General features: G+C 47.3%; 1 protein-coding gene across 2 annotated transcripts in view; it reads left to right on the top strand.

Annotated features, from left to right (window-relative positions):
• bmpr1ba (bone morphogenetic protein receptor, type IBa) overlaps positions 1–20,484 on the top strand; it is a 561,149-nt gene that overhangs the window by 134,006 nt on the left and 406,659 nt on the right. The window contains exon 2 of one of the 2 annotated variants that reach the window (XM_086006489.1): positions 1,117–1,202. The exons of the other annotated variant lie outside the window; for it this stretch is intronic. The gene's annotated coding sequence lies outside the window, so the exon portion shown is untranslated. The remainder of the gene's footprint in view (positions 1–1,116; positions 1,203–20,484) is intronic. 2 annotated transcript variants of the gene reach the window in all.

Here is a 20,484-nt window from a genome sequence, read left to right as displayed (position 1 = left end):
CTCAACAGCTTTTTGGAGGGAGAGAGTTCCAGATTTCCACTGCCCTTTGTGTGAAGAAGCGCTTCCTGACATCACCCCTGAACGGCCTGGCTCTAATTTTGAGGTTATGCCCCCTTGTTCTGGACCCTCCCACCAGAGGAAAGAGTTTCTCTCTAACTATCCAATCAACTCCTTTAATCATCTTAAACACCTCAATTAGATCGCCCCTTCATCTTCGATACTCGAGGGAATACAAGCCCAGTCCGTGCAACCTGTCCTCGTAGTTTAACCCTTCAAGCCCCTGGTATCATTCTGGTGAATCTATGCTGCTCCCTCTCCGAGGCCGATATATCATTCCTGAGGTGCGGGGCCCAGAACTGAACGCAGTGACTCCAGCTGGGGTCTAACCATATATAACTGTAACATAACTTCCCCATCTGTTCATTTATCACATTGCTGTTTGTGGGACCTTGTTCTGCAAATTGGAGGTCCCAGGTTTGATCCCTGACTTGGGTCATGTCAGTGGATCTCAGCCAGAACTCCGGTAGCAAGAACCCTGGCAATTTTTCACCTCCCTAATCCAGAGCATTCAGACCAACTGCAGTGTCCCTACCGGTGTCCTGGCTGCCCTCTCAGATGGATGTAAAAGGACCCATGGCAGTATGCAAAGAAGAACAGGATAGATCTCCCGGTGTCCTGGCCTGGCCAGTATTTATCCCTCAATTGGCCTGAAACTTCTAAAAATGATGTCGCTCCAGAAGTGTGGGCGGGAGGGGAAGGGGGGGTCATTTGGTGACCTTTTACCTTTGCCCGGATTCTAAAAAGGAACTTAAGAAAGGGTTAATTTTTCACACAAGAATCTACCTGTGCCAACATGTTCCAACGCCAGTGTAAAGCCACCAGTTTGACTTTATCAGCACCCACCCACCCGGTTTCTCCGAGTTCTTGATGATTCTGGCAGGAGATGGAAACCAAACCAGCTGATGTTGTTGATCCAGCTGCCATTTTTCACTATAAACAAAGCGCTGGTTGCCATCACAGCCATTAGTAATATTGACGCCTGTACCTCAGATGTTAAATTCAGGTCCGGTTGAGAATTTAAAAAATAATTTCCACATTTTTTTTTTTGCCTTTCAGTATAGAGAACAGGAGTGCAGGAACAATCATTGCAGCGCCAGTCATCCGGAGGGTGGGGAGGAGGCTTTCAACTGCTGGTAGATTAGGTGAGAAACCGCTGATTTTTGTCTAGCTTATGCCAGCTCGTGGAAGTATGAGGCTATTTTAACCGCCAGGCCTCATTAAGATGGCCACCGGTCCACGTCGGGAAGTGACTGTTCCCGGCCTCTGGAAAATCTGACGGCCCTTGGCTGACCGCGGGCTCGCGGCTACGTGCAGTGAAGGGTGTTTCGGTCTTGCAGTAGGGAAGCGGGATGCCCGGGAGGCAGGGGAATTCGGCCTAAGCATTCCTCGTTGGGGCAGCCACGGAGGGAACACTCCTGCTCCTCCCGGCCCCGCACAAAGGATGCAATGATCTTACCCGCAGGCCCTCCTCAACTTCCCGATCCTCTACATGCCGGCCCGGGCCGAAGTTAAAATGGCTGTCGGGTCCCGGTGACGTCATCGATTAGCACGTGTGAATCAGGACCCCGCCCGGCTTTTGGGCGTGCGGTTCAGCCGCCTGTCCAGTAGCGTCCGTTAAATGGCGGGATTCCAGTGGGAAAGTAACTCGGAGCCTTTTAACTGTCCACCTACCTGGTTTGTACCGGATGGGGAGGGTTAATAATCCCCCCCCCCCCCCCCGACCACCTCCTCCCCTCCCAGTGTTGTGTAACTTCATGCCCTCTGTGTCCTCCCCTTCTCTACAATGGTCAAGTTATGAGCAATTATTAGCGTTTTAAAAAAAAAGCATGCTGTAAATAGCGACAAACATAAAGGACAATTAGTTTAGAACTGATGGTTTGCAGCCAATGAGGCACTTTTTTTTTTGAAGTGGTCTCACTGTTGTAATGTGGGAAACACAGCAGCCATTTTGCACACAGCAAGCTCCCACAAGCAGCAATGTGCTAAATGACCAGATAATCTGTTTTAACAACAGAAAACGCTGGAAAAACTCAGCAGGCCCGGGCAACATCCGTGGAGAGAGAAACAGAGTCAACGTTTCAGGTCGAAGACCCTTCGTCAGAACTGGAAAAAAAAGGAAAGGGGATAGATTTTAAAGCAAGTGGGGGCTGGGAAAAGGAGGAGGGGATGAAAGAACAAAAGGGAAGGTCAGAGATAGGATAGAAAGCAGGAGAGATTAAGAGACATTAAGAGATAGTCAAGGGATAAAGGATGGCTCTGGATGAAGTGTGAATGGCGCTGGCAGAATGAAGGACATCTGCCATGTGGGAGGGAAGAAAAAAGCCCAGACGAAAGTGTGGATTATAAAAAAAAAAGAGAAAATACATGTGTCATAAATCTCATCATCGAGAAACTACCTATGAAATAACACTGGACGGCCAGCTGGTGGCGCCGTCCATGGAGTATAAATACTTGGGCGTGGGCCCCAGCTTGCCAGGGACATTTTGTAAGACAAGGAACTAGTGAAGTACAACTAGACCTCCATGTTCTGAAACAAGTTGATTAAAGCCTTGCTTTATATTCAAACCAAGTGCGTAGTGAGTTTTATTACGTCAATATATATGTATATGTATGTGATAGGGGCCCGAGGTTATGATCTGAAATTGTTGAACTCTATGTTGAGCCCAGAGGGCTGTAGAGTGCCGAATCGAAAGATGAGGTGCTGTTCCTCGAGATAATCTGTTTTAGTTGACTAAGGGATAAACATTGGCCAGGACACTGGGGATGAACTTCCCTGCTCTTACTTCGAATAGTGGCCATGGGATCTTTTACATCCACCCGAGAGAGTAGACGGGGCCTCAATTTAACGTCTCATCCGAGAGACGGCGCCTCCGACACACGGTTTAACGCCGTATCCGAAAGACAATACTTTTTGAAGTGTGGTCACGGTTGTGACGTAGGAAACGCAGCAGCCAATTTGCGCACAGCAAGCTCCCGCAAACAGCAAGGTGATCATTTTCTTTTAGTTGAGGGATAAATGTTGGCCAGGACACCAGGGAGAATTCCCTTGCTCTCATTGCCTGGGGAGTCTAGAACCAGGGGGTCACAGTCTCATTTAGGACTGAGATGAGGAGAAATTTCTTCACTCAGAGGGTAGTGAATCTTTGGAATTCTCTACCACAGAAGGCTGTGGCGGCTCAGTCGTTGAGTATATTTAAGACAGAGATCGATAGATTTTTGAATATTAGGGGAATTAAGGGATATGGGGATAGTTCAGTAAAGTGGAGATGAGGTAGAAGATCAGCAATGATCTTACTGAATGGTGGAGCAGGCTCGAGGGGCCGAATGGCCTACTCCTGCTCCTAATTCTTATGTTCTTTGAAATAGTGGCCATGGGATCTTTCCCCATCCACCCGAGAGAGCAGACGGGGCCTCGGTTTAACGTCTCATCTGAAAGACGGCACCTCCGACAGCGCAGCACTCCCTCAGCACTGCTACTGAGAGTGCCGGCCTAGATTTTGTGCTACGAGTCTCGGGAGTGGGGACCGTGAACCCACAGCTTTCTGACTCAGAGCTGAGAGCGCGACCCACTGAATCCACGGCTGACAGGAGGGCTTTCGGGTGATATGACTTGCAGCCCCCACACGGGCTGAGTTGATGAACAGCAGAGATTGGCAGGAGTCTCAGTCTCTACAAGGAACAAATAGTGCCTGTGTTTTACTTTTATTCAGTGCATGTGATAAGCACTTGCATATTTGCAAGAAGTTAAATATATTGCTATCGGTGGGAAGGAGCTGTTTTGGTGGTGCTATTTTCCCCCTAGTGGTGTTATTTTGATATTGCACCATTGAGCAGTTTTTGACGCCAGACAGGTTATAAATATTATGGCCAGATTAGGCTGGTTGATGTTTTGCCAGTCACATTTTGGAAGAAGGACAGCTTATACTGATTAACAATTTAAATCGCCAATTGTAGCCGTGATTTTATTTCCTATTTTTGAAGTTAAAAATCATTGTTGTTTTCTTAAAATGTGTCATATTTGCTTCGCATTATTTATTTTAATGTGGTACAAAACAGCTATAAAATGTTTTATAAGAGCAATGAGCTTACTCATGGAGTCAGACAATGATTCAACACTATTTAATTCTAACTGCACAGTGGAGGTTCAATCCTCTTGTAGGCAAATGCTTTGGATCCTACTGGTAAAAACACGCGCCCAAGTTATAATAGAATCATAGAATCATACAGCGCAAAAGGAGGCCATTTTCGGCTCTTTGAAAGAGCTCTCCAATTAGTCCCACTCTTTCCCCATAGCCCTACACATTTTTCCTGCAAATACAAGCAGGGGGTTTAATGTCTCACTGAACGGCTTTTCAGGTAAAAATGAAGTTAAAAAAAAATTCATTCACGGGATGTGGGCGTCGCTGGCAAAGCCAGCATTTATTGCCCATCCCTAGTTGCCCCTTGAGAAGGTGGTGGTGAGCTGCCTTCTTGAACCGCTGCAGTCCGTGTGGTGAAGGTACTCCCACAGTGCTGTTAGGGAGCGAGTTCCAGGGTTTTGACCCAGCGACGATGAAGGAACGACGTAAGTCATGTTATTTGTAATCTGTGACTGCTAAATAGTCAGAATCTGATTATTAGTTAACACTTTGCGTAACATAGTTTTAATTGTTCGACGTATCGCATTAAAAGGTCCAATTGGGAATAGCCCGTGTCCCTCAATTTGATAGTTTCATCGAAGCACGCTTGCAGACTGACAGTAAACAGCCACACTGGAAAATATTTCCGATAGCAAAATACTGCGGATGCTGGAAATCTGAAATAACAACAGAAAAAGCTGGAAAAACTCAGCAGGCCAGGCAGCATCTGTGGAGAGAGAAACAGAGTTAACGTTTCAGGTCGGAGATCTCTGTTTCTCTCTCCACAGATGTTGCCTGGCCTGCTGAGTTTTCCCTGGAAAATATTTAGTTGTGTATAGGTCACTTGCACACTGCTATTCGACTCTGGTCTGCTGCACTCCACAGACAACCTGCTCTCTACCCTCGCCCCAACCCCTCCACCCCCAGATCCAGGCCGAACAGCGCAAGAACCTTTGCGTTTCTCTGTGTATGTGATCACCTCAGTTTATGCCGATCTCTCTCAGTTCCTACATTGCAACAGTGACATCACTTCAAAAGTGCATCATTGGCTGCGAAGCTCTGAGACATCCTGAGGTGGCGAAAGGTGCTATAGAAATGCAAGTTTGTTCGTCCTTGTTCATTTTAAATCTCTTTAGTTCTGTGATCAAAATTCAAGCCAAGTACAATACTACATTTATATCAGCTCTGCTTCTCGGTATTTTAGTGACTTGGGTCATGGTCTCCTTCAATGTCTTCCCCTCCAGTGAAAGTAAATTTATCCCCTTGAATCTCTCCTTGTAACTTAAGAGCCCTAGCGGCCACAATCAGCCTTATGGCCCTTCGCTAAACCCTCTCCGATGCATCAGTCAGCTTTTTGAAGGTAATGTGTCCTAAATTGCTCGCAATGTTCCAAATGTGGCCTCATCAGGGATCTGTACAAGATCAGAATCACTTACTTTGTGTTCAAGCAATCTCCATTCCATTTGCATTTACATTGACTCCTTTAGCGGAGATATAGGAGCAGTCTAACCCATGTTCCCCATCAATGCCCCTCCATTGTCAGCTGTGACTCAGTGGGTAGCACACTCACCTCTGAGTCAGAAGGTTGTGGGTTCAAGTCCCACTCCAGAGACTTGAGCATAAAAATCTAGGCTGACACTCCAGTGCAGTGCTGAGGGGGTGCTGCGCTGTCGGAGGTGCCGTCTTTCAGATGAGACATTAAACCGAGGCCCCGCCTGCTCTCTCAGGTGGACGTAAAAGATCCCACAGTCACTATCTTTCGAAGAAGAGTAGGGGAGTTATCCCCGGTGTCCTGGCCAATATTTATCCCTCAACCAACATAACAAAAACAGATGATCTGGTCATTATCACATTGCTGTTTGTGGGAGCTTGCTGTGCACAAATTGGCTGCCGCGTTTCCCACATTACAACAGTGACTCCACTTCAATAAAGTACTTCATTGACTGTGAAGCGCTTTGAGACGTCCGGTGGTCATGAAAGGCGCTATAGAAATGCAAGTCTGTCTTTCTTTCTTTCCATGATCCAGCAACACAATTCAGTGTTCCGGGGACATTTCTGCCATATTTCCTTCCCCTACAATGAAATGCGTGGCTGACTTACATTATCCTGTTTACCAGCCATGGCAAGAAAAGAAAGACTTGTAGATTTTTTTGTTAGGCAAAGGGATTGAGGGTTCGGGAGCCAAGGCAGGTAAGATGGAGTTGAGATAGCCATGATCTAACTGAATGGTGGAACAGGCTCGAGGGGCTGAATGGCCTCCTCCTGTTCCTATGTTCGCACACTGGACAAAGTCACCAACCACATTCCATTTACTGCAGCTGACAGTCCCTCGTTCTCTTCGCTGCCTTCGATAGAATTAGGCATTTTATCCTCCTCGAACATCTCTCCTCTAGATTCCACCTCCATGGCACTGCTCTCTCCTGGTTTCACTTCTGCTTGTTGCACCATACACTGCTTCCAATGGTTCCTCCTTCTATGCCGCTGCTGTCAGCTTTGGTGTACCCTAGGATTCTGTCCTTGTCCCCACCCGCCACCCGCCACCCCCCCCCCCCCCCGCACCAATTCTTTCTATCACTCACACGTTGCCCGTCAACCATGCTATCTGGAAGCGTGGGGCTAGCTTTCACATGTATACTGATGGCGCTCTTCTCTACCTCAGCACCTCCTTCACTGACCCCACGGCTGCTGCCACCACCTAATGGCTTGTTCAACATCAAGATCTGGATAAGCCAAAACGTTCTCCAGCTTAATGTCGGCAAAAGCTAAATAATCCTCCTTGAGCTCCAACAAATGACTAGACGCCTCTGGCCTCAACTCCATCAGTCTCCCTGGTCGCCACCTCAGGTAAAGCCCAGAGGTGTGGAACTTTGCTCGGCCTCAAGTTCAGCCTCCTCCTCCAAGACCACTCTCGTCTGTCCCTCACCAAGACCACTCTCGTCTGTCCCTCACCAAGACCACTCTCGTCTATCCCTCACCAAGACCACTCTCGTCTGTCCCTCACCAAGACCACTCTCGTCTATCCCTCACCAAGACCACTCTCGTCTATCCCTCACCAAGACCACTCTCGTCTATCCCTCACCAAGACCACACTCGTCTATCCCTCACCAAGATCACTCTCGTCTATCCCTCACCAAGACCACCCTCTTTCACCCCTGCAACACAGTCTGTTTCCACCCCAACCTCTCTGCCGTTGAAACTCTAATCCATGCTTTTATCGACTCACAGTTGGACCTCCCCGACACACTCCTTGCAGTCTTTCCTTCTCCCACTAACTACAAGTCATTCAGAATGTTGCATTTCGTGCTCTCAACCACTCCGAGGCTTGCATCTCCATCACCCAAGTCCTCATTAAGCTCCACTGGCTTTCCGTATCCCAGAGTATTGACTAAGATTCTCATCCCCGCCTTCCAACCCTTCCATAGTCACAACCCTCTCTACCTCCGCAATCTCCTCCAGCTGTCTGTGCCCATGCACGTCCACCAGTCTTTCGACAATGACCTACTTCTCATTCCTCGCTCCCCCATTGGTGACCGCTCATTCAACCATTTTGCCTTTGCCTGTTTGGAAGACAAAGAGTCGGGATAAATGGGTCATTTTCCTGTTGGCAAACTGTAACTAGTGGGGTGCCACAGGGATCAGTGCTGGGGCCTCAACTATTTACAATCTACATTAATGACTTGGATGAAGGGACTGTGTGTAATGTAGCCAAATTTGCTGATGATACAAAGATAGGTGGGAAAGCAAGTTGCGAAGAGTACACAGAATCTGCAAAGGGATATAGAAAGGTTAAGTGAGTGGGCAAAAATTTGGCAGATGTAGCATAATGTGGGAAACATGTGAGGTTATCCACTTTGGTAAGAAAAATAAAAAAGCAAATTATTATTTAAATTGAGAGAGATTACATAGAGGGATCTGGGGGTCCTCGTACATGAAACACAAAGTGTTAGCATGCAGGTACAGCAAGTAATTAGGAAGGCAAATGGAATGTTGGCCTTTATTGCAAAGGGGGATGGAGTATAAAAGTAGGGAAGTCTTGCTACAACTGTACAGGGCGTTGGTGAGACCACACCTGGAGTACTGCGTACAGTTTTGGTCTCCTTATTTAAGGAGGGATATACTTGCATTAGAGGCAGTTCAGAGAAGGTTCACGAGGTTGATTCCTGAGATGAAGGGGTTGTCTTATGAAGAAAGGTTGAGCAGGTTGGACCTATACTCATTGGAGTTTAGAAGAATGAGAGGGGATCTTATTGAAACATATAAGATTCTGAGGGGGCTTGACAAGGTAGATGCTGAGAGGATGTTTCCCCTCGTGGGGGTATCTAGAACTAGGGGGCATAGTTTCAGAATAAGGGGTCGCCCATTTAAAACGGAGATGAGGAGGAATTTCTTCTCTCGGAGGGTCGTGAATCTTTGGAATTCTCTACCCCGGAGAGCCGTGGAGGCGGAGTCATTGAATATATTCAAGGCGGAGATAGACAGATATTTGAGCTACAAGGGAGTCGAGGGTTATGGGGAGCAGGCAGGAAAGTGGCGATCAGATCAGCCATGATCTTATTGAATGGCGTGGCTGGCTCAATGGGCTGAATGGCTGACTCCTGCTCCTATTTCTTATGTTCTCCTATTCAGCATCTCTGCCTTTGCACTTCTCTCCCAGTCTCAAAAACCTCTTGAAGACCCTCCTGCCTTCACCCCCAAAACCACTTTCTCTGTTCAGAAACATAGGAAATCAATGCTGGAAGAAGCCTTGGGCCTTTGTACTGTCTTAGATGTAACTGATAATACGTTCCTCTTTGTCCATTTGACCTTGAAGGGATCCAGGTTACTTGTCCTTACAAGTTCCCTTGCTAATTTATTCCGAAAACTGACCCACCCTCTCAGCGAAGTAACGCTTTAATACGCCTTCTTGATCTACTACTTTTCGGTTTATATTTGTGTCCCCTTGTTGTGTTGCCTCAAACCAAATTAAATATCACGAACTGGTCCTCTACATCCCTCAGCCTTGTTAATTTGAAAACTTCAGTCGATTCTCCCTGTCTCATTCCTGGGATGAGAGAGCTGTCCTATGAGGACAGATTGAATAGATTGGGTCTTTACTCTCTGGAGTTTAGAAGAATGAGAGGTGATCTCATTGAAATGTATAACATTCTTGGAGGGCTTGACAGGGTAGATGCTGAGAGGCTGTTTCCCCTGGCTGGAGAGTCCAGAACTAGGGGGCATAGTCTCAGGATAAGAGGTCGGCCATTTAGGACTGAGATGAGGAGAGATTTCTTCACTCAGAGGGTTGTGAATCTTTGGAATTCTCTACCCCAGAGGGCTGTGGCTTCTCAGACGTTGAGTATATTCAAGACTGAGATTGATAGATTTTTGGGCACTAAGGGATTCAAGGAATTATGGGGATAGGGCGAGAAACTGAAGTTGAGGTAGAAGATCAGCCATGATATTGAATGGCGGAGCAGGCTTGGAGGTACATACTGTAAAGTCTGTGGGTTGTGCAGTTAATAAATACACAGACTTCAGAAGTAACAAACAAAACAGGTCTTTACTATTCGAAGGTCCGGGCGAATCTGCCCCAGAAATCCTGCTACAACACTTATATACTGGTGTGGTCACTATCGGTATTACAGTATACAGAAGCCAAACAAATAGTGCCACACCTAAAGTAGTTCCCTTAAAGGTGAACGGTTACATTCAATAGTTCCCTTAAAGGTAGACGGGTACAGACACTACAATCCTCCCTTTTTAGCTTATTACTTACAGAGTCCCCGTTAAACATACATCTTCAACTTCCTATAAAACAAATTACAGCTATAATCTCGGTGGAGTCAATGTCATATAAAACAATTTACAAATATAATCTCGGTGGAAACAGTTCACAGATTCAGTCTCTGATCTTGACTCGTTCCGAACAACATTTCTTTGGGGTAGCCGGTTCACCTGGCTAGCGTGACTCCTCCATAGCCTTTTTCTTGACGTAGCAGCTTGAACTTTCGTCCTGTTGAACCAGCAGTGCGGACTTTTACAACCAACTGGCTGTCTTGACATTTTCCAGTTTTTCAACTAATTTAGCTCCTTTCGTAGTGTTCCGCCTGAGATGGTAGAAGTGCTAATATTTTAGACAGTTATTATCTTCTGCTTCTTCTTTTTCTTTTCTGCCTTTTTGAAACTCTCGGAGCTCCTTTCTCGGCTGCCAGCTGTAGCGCCACCAACTCTCTATGTTCCTTAGACCTTAAGTGCTTCCTCCGGATTTCAGCACTTTGGGAGTTTTCATCACAAGCTGGGCAGACCACATCCTTGTAATATTCAGTGTCACTCAACAGGTCATGGTAATATTCAGGTTCGTCCTGAGTTAGGCCAGCGAGAGAGCCTTCTTCTTCCTCCTCACCCGTCTGGACGTTAGCTGACGGTGGTTCCTTCCCTAGACATCTTTCTTGAATTCATATTCATCCCGCTCTTCCTGGGTTGTCTGCCATTCCTTCACTACTGACCTCATTTGTGAGTTCAATACCTTCCCTTCCACCGGGGATTGCGGTATCAGGCTATTTAATCCTTCTACTGAAGCAGCTGTTTCAACATTCTTCTATTCACATTGACGTGATTCAACGAACTCTTCATAGAGTAAACTGTAACACAAAATCTGTGTTGCCACCTCAGTTATTTCTGTAACTTTTGGGAGCTCCGAATTCCTTCCCTTTGCAGATTGAAGCTCGTGTTCCCATTGTGGAGTCTTGTCTCTCAGCATGTGAAGGAGTTGGCTGACCGTTAACTCTTCCGCGGGGACTCTGTGGATCAGAGTCTTCACCATTTCATCCACCTTTCCCTCCAATGCTTTCACCTTCCTTTCCTCTTGTACTTTGGTTTCAAGCGCTCGAAGAAGTTGCGCCTTGATGCTCCCAAGCTCATGTTCAGAGCCCATTCTTACAGTCTCTGTGTTTCTTACAGTTTCCTTCCCTTCCACTGAAAGGATTCCCAGTTGACTCTGCTCTTCAAGTCGTTGAACCTCGGTCATTGCCGCCTCATATTTGTCTTGGGTTTCCTCCAATATTTTTATGAGTTCTTGGACATCTTGTCTTTCATGTTCTGCCATGTCTTTCACCGCTAATTTCTCATCTATGGATGGAACTTCTACCGATGAGTCTGTCTTGGCCTTGAGCTCATCAAGAATTTCCTGCAGCCTTTGGACTTCTTGCTCATGTTCAACCTTTAGTTGTTCATATGCTTCTACTGAAACTAGCTTTTCGGAGGTTGCCGAGTTAATCCCCTCCAGAATTGTAGCCTGGGCCTGTTCATACTGTTCTTTCCACTTCTCACACTCTGCTTGTAAGGAGTCGTAGAGAAGAACTGGAATAAAATCCCGGCTTCCTGTAGATTCCTCTTCATTTGCTTCTTTCGCAATTTCCTGTTGGAGTTCAGCCAAGGCTGCTATGCTATCTGCCTCTTGAAGTCTCACTGCCATCAAATCTTCTTTATTCTTGCAGTCTATCTCAGTCATTTTCCCTTTATTTTCATTTAACTGAGTGATAAGCTCCTCTTGCAACATGGCCACATTATTCACATCAGGTAAAGAAGCGTTTCTCTTTTCCATGTCCAAGATTTTTTTCTGCATCTCTTTAAGTGCACACTGCGATTCAGCTTCTCTTAACCTTGCCTGCACTAGCTCCGTCTCCAATTGCAGAACAAAATCCTCAGTGTAGCGTGGTTTGCCTTTATGCTGTATCTCTAGATCATGCAAATATTCTAACTCCTGAACATCATAAGGGAGGTGTGATCGGTAATTGGTCACGATGGCTCTATGGTCGCTCTCTGCTTGAGCCAGCAGGTTCTGTTGTCTTTCCAGACTCTCCCATTCGGTGTCATAGAACTTTTTCATTGTTTTCATCTCCTGTACGAGACGGTAACTTAATTGTTCGAATTGTTGTCGTACTTTGAAATAACGTTGAGTTCGAGCTCGGTGTTCCTCCGTAATGCATATGTCTGTGACTTGAACAGACTCAGAATTCTCTGTCTTTATGCACGCCATCGTTTTTCCAACCTTAGTCAGTGAGTTCATGTTAACCTTGTTTTTCATACGTGGGCTGGACTTATCGTCTTCCGGCTCAGAGTCTGAGCTGCTTGTCTGCACCGAGTCCTCACTCGTCATTGCTTGTTGGTAGTGCCATTCCATGTCTATTTTCTTGATCCACTCCCGTCCTAGAAGTGGTGGTCCTCCCTCATGTAGTACATACAAGTTCATTCTTGGGTGTTCTTTACCCCTATCTCTCACCTTGACTCTGATTTTTCCCATGGGGTATACTTTATGCCCCGTGTATGTCTGCAATACGAACTTGGTATCTCTTAAGGGCATGTGTGAGAATAGCCGGTGGTAATCCCCTCGATTTATGACTGATACAGCTGATCCAGTGTCCAACTCCATTTTCACTTGGACTCCAGCTATTTTTAGTATGACCCAGATAGTTTGTAGGTCAGCTTCCTTACTCACATTGTGAATTCTCAGACTACCCAGCTCCTGGCTGTTTGGGTCTGAGTCTGAATTCTGTTCGTCTGAACTCTTCTCAGCCACCTTGTGTACCTTGTTGTACTTTTCTTGTGGTGGCTTCCTTTGGTTGTTGGTCTTCTTCCCTGACCGGCATACCTTAGCGATGTGACCCAGTTTGCCACATTTCCTACATTCTTGGTTCTTAAACCAGCATTGATTCTGGTCGTGTGTTGTCTTCCCACAACGATAGCATTTTGTTGTACTCGAGGTAATTTGGTCCACCCCGAGCGCCGCCGCCTTTAGTTGCATTTCCGCCGTTCCTTTCGCTGCGGCTTCGTGTGATGCGGCTTTAAGGACAGCCCTGTCAAGTGTAAGGCCGTTCTCTTCTAGTAGGCGCTTTTGCGTCCCTTCCTTGGACAATCCGCCTACGAACTTGTCTCGCAGTGCCTCTGTCAGATTCCCTCCGAACTGGCAGTATTTCGCTAGCCTACGCAGTTCGACCAAGTATTCTGCGTTGTTTTCGTCTTTCCGTTGCGTTCTTGCATAGAATTTGAATCGTTCAGCCAACATCAACGGTGTGGGGTTCAAGTGGTCCTTCAGAACAACCACAATCTCTTCGAAAGTCTGATCCGCCGGTTTAGCTGGTGCTAGTAAATCCTTCAAGAGCCCGTATGTCTTTGCGCCCATCGAGTTTAACAATGTTATCGCCTTGTCATCTTCCTCTATTTTGTTGGCTTCACAATAGATCTCGATGCGTTCCACGTACGTGGCCCAGTCTTCTATTTCAGGATTAAAGTCGTTAATATTCCCTCGCTTAGGCATTTTTCTTCCCTTGGGAGCAGCACCAGTATTTCTTTAAGTATTCTTATTTATTTGTTTGTTTCTAAGATGGCGGTTTTCCCGCGAAAATGGCGGTTTCCCGCTCTTCCTTTCTCGCCCCGCCCACTTCAATGGCGGTTTCCCGCTTCTGGCGTCTTCTCCGCCTAATGGCGGCTTCCCGCGTTTCTTCCCGGTGGAAGGGGTACGCTTCCCCCACAGCGGACAGGTTCAGCCGCTGGCTGGCTTCCGCACAGCTCCCCTTACTCGGCTATGTCTTTTCCTCCCGCCCGCACGGCTCTACCGGCCCTGGGTACACCCCGTTAACGGAGGACAGTTCAGCCGCTGGACTGGCTCTCACGCAGTCTCTCTCTCCGTCCCCGGCTCTGTCGCTCTCTCACCCGCACGTTTGGTGCTACCGGCCCTGGGTACCCCGTTGGTGGAGAACAGTTCAGCCGCTGGACTGGCTCTCGCGCAGTCTCTCACCCCGTTTTCGGCTGTGTCTCTCACCCACTCCCGCACGTTCGGTTTTGCCGGCTCTGAGTACCCCGTTGGTGGAGAACAGCTCAGCCGCTGGACTGGCTCCTCGCAGTCTCTCTCTCCGCACCCGGCTCTCACCCGCACGGTTCCCGTTCGCCTCCCCCAGCCCTCTCGCAGACCGGCGTTTCCCTCCCCGGCTGCGGCTGGGTTTCTCTTCCCGCGCCTACTCGCAGGCTCAGCGCTTCGTGGCTGCGGTCGCTGCCCGGATTTTTCCCGCCGATCGCGGTCCGGCTGTCACCCGACGCCGTTGGACCCGACTTTTGGCCGGCACAGCTCCCCCTCGACCGAGGTCGAGTGCTCTGCCCTTATCCTCCGGATACTTCTACACCTTCCCCTACTCACAGTCTCTTCGGCCGCCTTGTTCCCTGCTGATCGGCTCACTCCGTACCGTGGTAGAAGAGTAGTCAGTGCCTGTTGCTAATGGAAGCTTTTGTTGCTAAAGTCTTCCACCTTTCTCCTGCTGCAGCCTCGTGTTTTCTTCCAGCAGCACGACGAGGGCGGTTGCCTCTCTTCGACGTTCTTCTTGCTTTGGTAATCTTGCCGCAGGGTACGATCGGACTCGTCGCCACTGTAAAGTCTGTGGGTTGTGCAGCTAATAACGACACAGACTTCAGAAGTAACAAACAAAACAGGTCTTTACTATTCGAAGGTCCGGGCGAATCTGCCCCAGAAATCCTGCTACAACACTTATATACTGGTGTGGTCACTATCGGTATTACAGTATACAGAAGCCAAACAAATAGTGCCACACCTAAAGTAGTTCCCTTAAAGGTGAACGGTTACATTCAATAGTTCCCTTAAAGGTAGACGGGTACATACACTACACATACGGCCTACTCCTGCTCCTATTTCTTATGTCTTCTCCTCTCCAATGAGAGGAGTCCCAGTTCTGCGGGCCATCCTTGAATGTTTTATTCTTTAGTCTCCCAACTCCACCTGGCAGTGCTTCTCTGCATCTTTTCCTCCTCGGCTGCCGCCTCCCTGTAGTTAGGCTTCTAGTACAGTAAACAAGTCACCTGTTGCCAACTCTGTTTGGACGTATGCCTGGACGCATCGTCAGATGACATCCTGCTTCCAACCACCCCGTTCCCCACAATCCCGCCATTGGTCGCCCGGTACGTCCATCCTCGGGCTGCCCCCGCCATCCCACAGCCAATCGGAAAGTGAATAGAAGCTTCATTCCCCGACTGGACGATTCTTGACTGTCGGTCAGGCGGCCTTTTTTTCTGGCATAGTTAATAAACGGAAAGTGTTCAAAGAAATTTTCTTTCAAAGCACAATATTTTTGAATACCCCGATGACATTCTTCCCGGGGTTTTGCTTGCGGCAGTGCCCCGGAGATGAGTCTTTAATTCCTGGAGGGTTGGCGACCTTACTGACGGGGCCTGACCCAATACTCTGTATACCAGCAGGGTAACTTCTTACACTTCGCATAACCATTTCCTTGTTTGGCAGCAGTCAGACATTGGCTTTATGTCTTGCGTATAAAGCTCCGTGTTTTTTTTAAACCCCTCCGCAATCCCTGGCCTGGTGTCCACTGACCTGTAAAGCACTCCCAGCCATCTCTGTGTACGTATCGCGCACCATAGAAAATAAGTTGCTGTTGATAGTCGATAAAGATCTACTTACAACCTGTGTTAGGATATTAGGCTACAATATTACGTTAAATGTGCTTCTAATCCCTATCCTTTAATACCTGGGATGGCAGGAATGACGTAGGAGGAGAGATTGAGTTGATTGGGCTTATACTCACTGGAGTTTAGAAGAATGAGAGGGGATCTCATTGAAACTTATAAAATTCTAACAGGACTAGACAGACTAGATGCAGGAAGGATGTTCCCGATGGCGGGGAAGTCCAGAACCAGGGGTCACAGTCTAAGGATGAGGGGTAAACCTTTTAGGACAGAGATGAGGAGGAATTTCTTCACCCAGAGAGTGGGGAACCTGTGGAATTCTCTACCACAGAAGGCAGTAGAGGCCAATTCATTAAATATATTCAAGAAGGAGTTGGATATATTTCTTACGGCTAAAGGGATCAAGGGATATGGAGAGAAGGCAGGGACAGGGTACTGAATTTGGATGATCAGCCATGATCTCATTGAATGGCGGAGCAGGCTCGAGGGGTCGAACGGCCTACTCCTGCTCCTATCTTCTATGTTTCTATGTCTACGGGCTTGAGGGACAAAGCAAGGTAAGCGTGCGGAAGGGGGAAGAGAGACTCGCCATCTCAAGGTACTAATCAAGGCTGCAGTTGTCACTTGAGACTCCAGCTGCCGGGTCATAGGCTAAAAGTCGTCCCTTGGAGGAGACTTCAGAACAAAGTGTCGTCTTACACAAGCACCAGATGATCTGTGTGTGAACACACGCGATATCATTGATGTCATTTCTGAATCCCCTAAAGGTTTGGGGTGAGGTCTGAAGGACTATTATTTTACCAAAAACAAGATCAAAACCTAAAGATCGAAAGCAGAATCAAAGCTGGTGTGTAATATATAACATACATTGCATAAGCCCGCACTTCACCTGGAGGACCAGCCAGTGCTGCCCTCGCACAAAACCACACGCTCAGATGCCGACATCAAAAAGGTTGCAAATGAGCAATAATTCGCATCATGCAGCACATGTTTTGATATTTTGGAACTTGATTAAACCATGTTCTCACGCGCGGAACTCGATACGAGAAATATTCCACACATGCGCTCATCCCGAGTGTTTGCTTCACCCTCGGACTCCCTTCTAACTGCTGCCATACCGAGGGGGGTTTGTAGTTTACAGTAGTACTATTATTAGCCTGGTGCACAGAAGTGTAACTTTAAGAGCGGGTTTTTCTTTTCACACGGAGGCCGGTGACGAAATGCATTGAGTCGCCGGGCAGATCATTTACATCCGAGCACTCTGAGCCACCGAGCAAAGACCAAACTAGCCCCGTGAACGCCATACCTCTGGAGACAGGGGAGAGGCAGCTCGCACACATTCACGTTCAGCATTAAATCGAATGCCACGTTTGTAGCAATCCTCGCCAAATTGAATAAAAGTAAAACTGAAGTTTAACTATGTTCGTTTAAAAAAAAAAAAAAAAAAAAAAAAAAAAAAAATTTAATCCACCTCTTGCACAAGCAACAACAACAACCTGCATTTATATAGCGCCTTTAACGTAGTAAAACGTCCAAAGGCACTTCACAGGAGCGATTATTGACACCGAGCCACATAAGGAGGCTGAAGGGATGTAACCTGTCACCCCTGATCCTCTCTAACTTTTACCGCTGCACAATAGAGAGCATCCTGACGAACTGTATCACAGTATGGTATGGCAGCTGTAGCTACTATGACCAGAAATCCCTGCAGCGGGTAGTCAAAACTGCCCAACGCATTACCGGCACCCGGCTACCGACCATAGAGCACATATACCAGATACGCTGTTTACGGAGGTCACGGACCATCATCAAAGACCCTACCCACCCCAGCCACAGTCTGTTCGCCCGCCTGCCATCTGGGAGACGCTACAGATGCATTTGCACCCGTACGACCAGATTTAGGAACAGCTTCTTTCCCAGGGCTGTCATCCTACTGAACTCCACAAATAAACTCTAAAGCCTGCACATCTGCCAATGCACTTTATTATGGTTATGTTTATGTTAATGTATTACAAGCCAAATGAATGTTGAATGTTTAAATGTCTTAATCTAAATGTACACTCTCGGGAGCCGCAAGCCTACATTTCGTTGTACTGCACTTGTGCACTAACAATGACAATAAAAGTTGATTATGATTATGATTATGATTATTAGGGCAAAAAGTTTGGTCAAAGAGGTAGGTTTTAAGGAGCTTTTTAAAGGAGGAAAGAGAGGTAAAGAGACAGAAAGGTTTAGGGAGGGTCCGGGCAGCTGAAGGCACTGCCATCAATGGTGGAGCGATGAAAATCAGGGATGCTCAAGAGGCCAGAATTGGAGAAGAGCAGCGATCTCGGAGGGTTGTGGGGCTGAAGGAGATTACAGAGACAGAGATAGGGAGGGGCCAGGCCATGGAAGGATTTGAAAACAAGGATGAGAATTTTAAAAGCGAGGCGTTGCTTAACCGGGAGCCATTGTACGTCAGCGAGCACAGGGGAGATGGGTGTACAGGACTTGGTGCGAGTTAGTGCACGGGCAGCAGAGTATTGGATGACCTCAAGTTTATGGAGGGTAGAACATGGGAGGCCGGCCAGGAATGCATTGGAATAGTTGGTGTCTGGAGGTAACAAAGGCGCGGATGAGGGTTTCAGCAGCGGATGAGGGTTTCAGCAGCGGATGAGTTGAGGCAGGGATGGAGGCGGGCGATGTTACGGAGGTGGAAATAGGTGGTCTGGGGAATATCATAGTTCTTCCATTTGTGAAGTGAAACTTCAGCATTCATTCCCAAGTTTCTTTGATCTTCTCTCGTGGGATGGATGGGATACCTTTGGTGTTCCATGTTGTGTATTTTTTTTTAACTTGGCTTATGCACAGTGATGTCAAACAACATGAAGAAAGGTGCTTTCACCAAGCACGTTAGCTGCGACACAATTTTCAAGTATATTGTAAAATGTCAACGAGTGAGTTTAAGACAAGTCTGCGGACTGAAATGTGTAGCACCATTGTAACCCTTCCGTTAGTAACATGGGCTTGGAGCTCCGTTCGCAGCCATGTTATTTTAGGCAGTGTCAACACTCTGGATTGCACTGGGATTAACCCTTTCTTCTCCCTATTTCTGGGCAGGGAAACGACCCCCTTGTAGAGTCAGAACAATTATTTTTTACACCTGAGCAACTTTTATTTTTGAACAAACGGGAAATACTTTGGAAATCCGAACTAAAGACAGAAAATGCTGTAAATGTTCGGTTAGGCTAGGCATCTGTGGAGAGAGAAATGGCGTTAACGTTTCGGGTCCATGAGCTTTCATTGGAACTGGAAGATGTTAAGAGAAAAGCAGCTTCTGAGCAATGTTGTGGTTGCACTCTCAATTTCCTGATACGGGCTCCCAGAAGGCAAGGCTTCCCACCGGGAGAGTACCAACATACGAACAATGACGGAGACAGGCAAAGACCCTTTGGTCCATCCAACCTGTCCCACACGGTTGCGATACCTCGTGTATCACAATACGTACACTCTCCACCCCACCCGAAACCACGTGATCTCCTGGGAGAGGCGAAAAACCAGATTAAAAAACCCAGGTCAATTGGGGGGGGGGGGGGGGGGGGGGGAATCTGGGAAATTCCTCTCCGACCCATCTCGGCGATCAAAACTAGTGCAGGAGCTCACTCTGGTCCTGAATTCCCTGCAGTGCCCACCTTCTGTAAGAGGTGATCTCCGCCCCAGCCTGAAACCGGTCCAGCTCTCGCTCGAAGGAATTCAGTGAATCAGCGTCCACCCCACGAGACGACAACCTGTTCCAGAGGTCCACTGTTCACTGGGAAAAGAACCACCTCCTGATATCTAACCTAGATCTGGCCTTATGCAACTTAATTGTGACCCCTGGTTCTCCCTAACCTATTTAATTGGAACAAACTGTCAACTGGAACACAATCTAATTCCTTCATTATCTTATAAACCTCAATCAGATCACCCCTAAGTCTACGCTTCTCTAAAGTGTAGAGTCCCAACTCTTTTAGCCTATCTTGATAACTAAAGATGCTTTTAACTGGGAATTAGTCTATACATTTGTTTTATTTTAATTTTGTTTCTTCTATGGTCTCTCACGTAACTCACCATTCCTTGGCGGTCTGGAGACAGTGGGCAGTCAACCTGTACACAGACCTCTGCCAATGTTGCTCCACGTTGGCTTGCTAGAAGATGCACTAGATTGGCCCCGAATTGCCCTCCCTCCTTGTTGAGCGGTGGCTCGGCTTTTGCTCAGCATCGCCATCTGATGGCAAGGCTAAGATCAAGCAGCTTAACTTGGAGAACTGCAGCTACCCGTTTTTTTTGCCAATTATCTGAAATCTGTCTCCTCCGATTACCGACCCTCCTGCCAGTGGAAACAGTTTCTCCCTAACTACTCTGATCAAAACCCTTCACGATTTTGAACGCCTCCATTAAATCTCCCCTTAACCTTCTCCACTCCAAGGAGAACAATCCCAGCTTCTCCAGTCTCCACATAATATGAATCTGTATCGTGCAACATACTGGGGCCATAAATATTAAGATAGTCACTCATAAATCCACTAAGGAATTCAGGAGAAACTTCTTTACTCAGAGAATGTGGAACTTGCCACCACAGTGAGTGGTTGAGGCCAATAGCACGGATGCATCCAAGGGGGAACTAGATAAATGCATGAGGGAGAAAGGAATAGGATAGGCTGATAGAGTTAGATGATATAAGGTGGGAGGAGGCTGGTGTGGGACATGGACCTGTTGGGCTGAATGGCCTGTTTCTGTCCTGTAAAATTCTATCACAGAATCACAGAAACCCCACAGTGCAGATAGAGGCCATTTCGGCCCATCGAGCCTGCACCGACACATA

This window comes from Somniosus microcephalus, chromosome 2, assembly GCF_052327205.1.
Source record: "Somniosus microcephalus isolate GS21.2 chromosome 2, FLI_Smic_1.0, whole genome shotgun sequence".
Taxonomy (NCBI): domain Eukaryota; kingdom Metazoa; phylum Chordata; class Chondrichthyes; order Squaliformes; family Somniosidae; genus Somniosus; species Somniosus microcephalus.
Note: the sequence above shows the minus strand (reverse complement) of the source record. Positions and strands in the feature narration are given on the sequence as shown.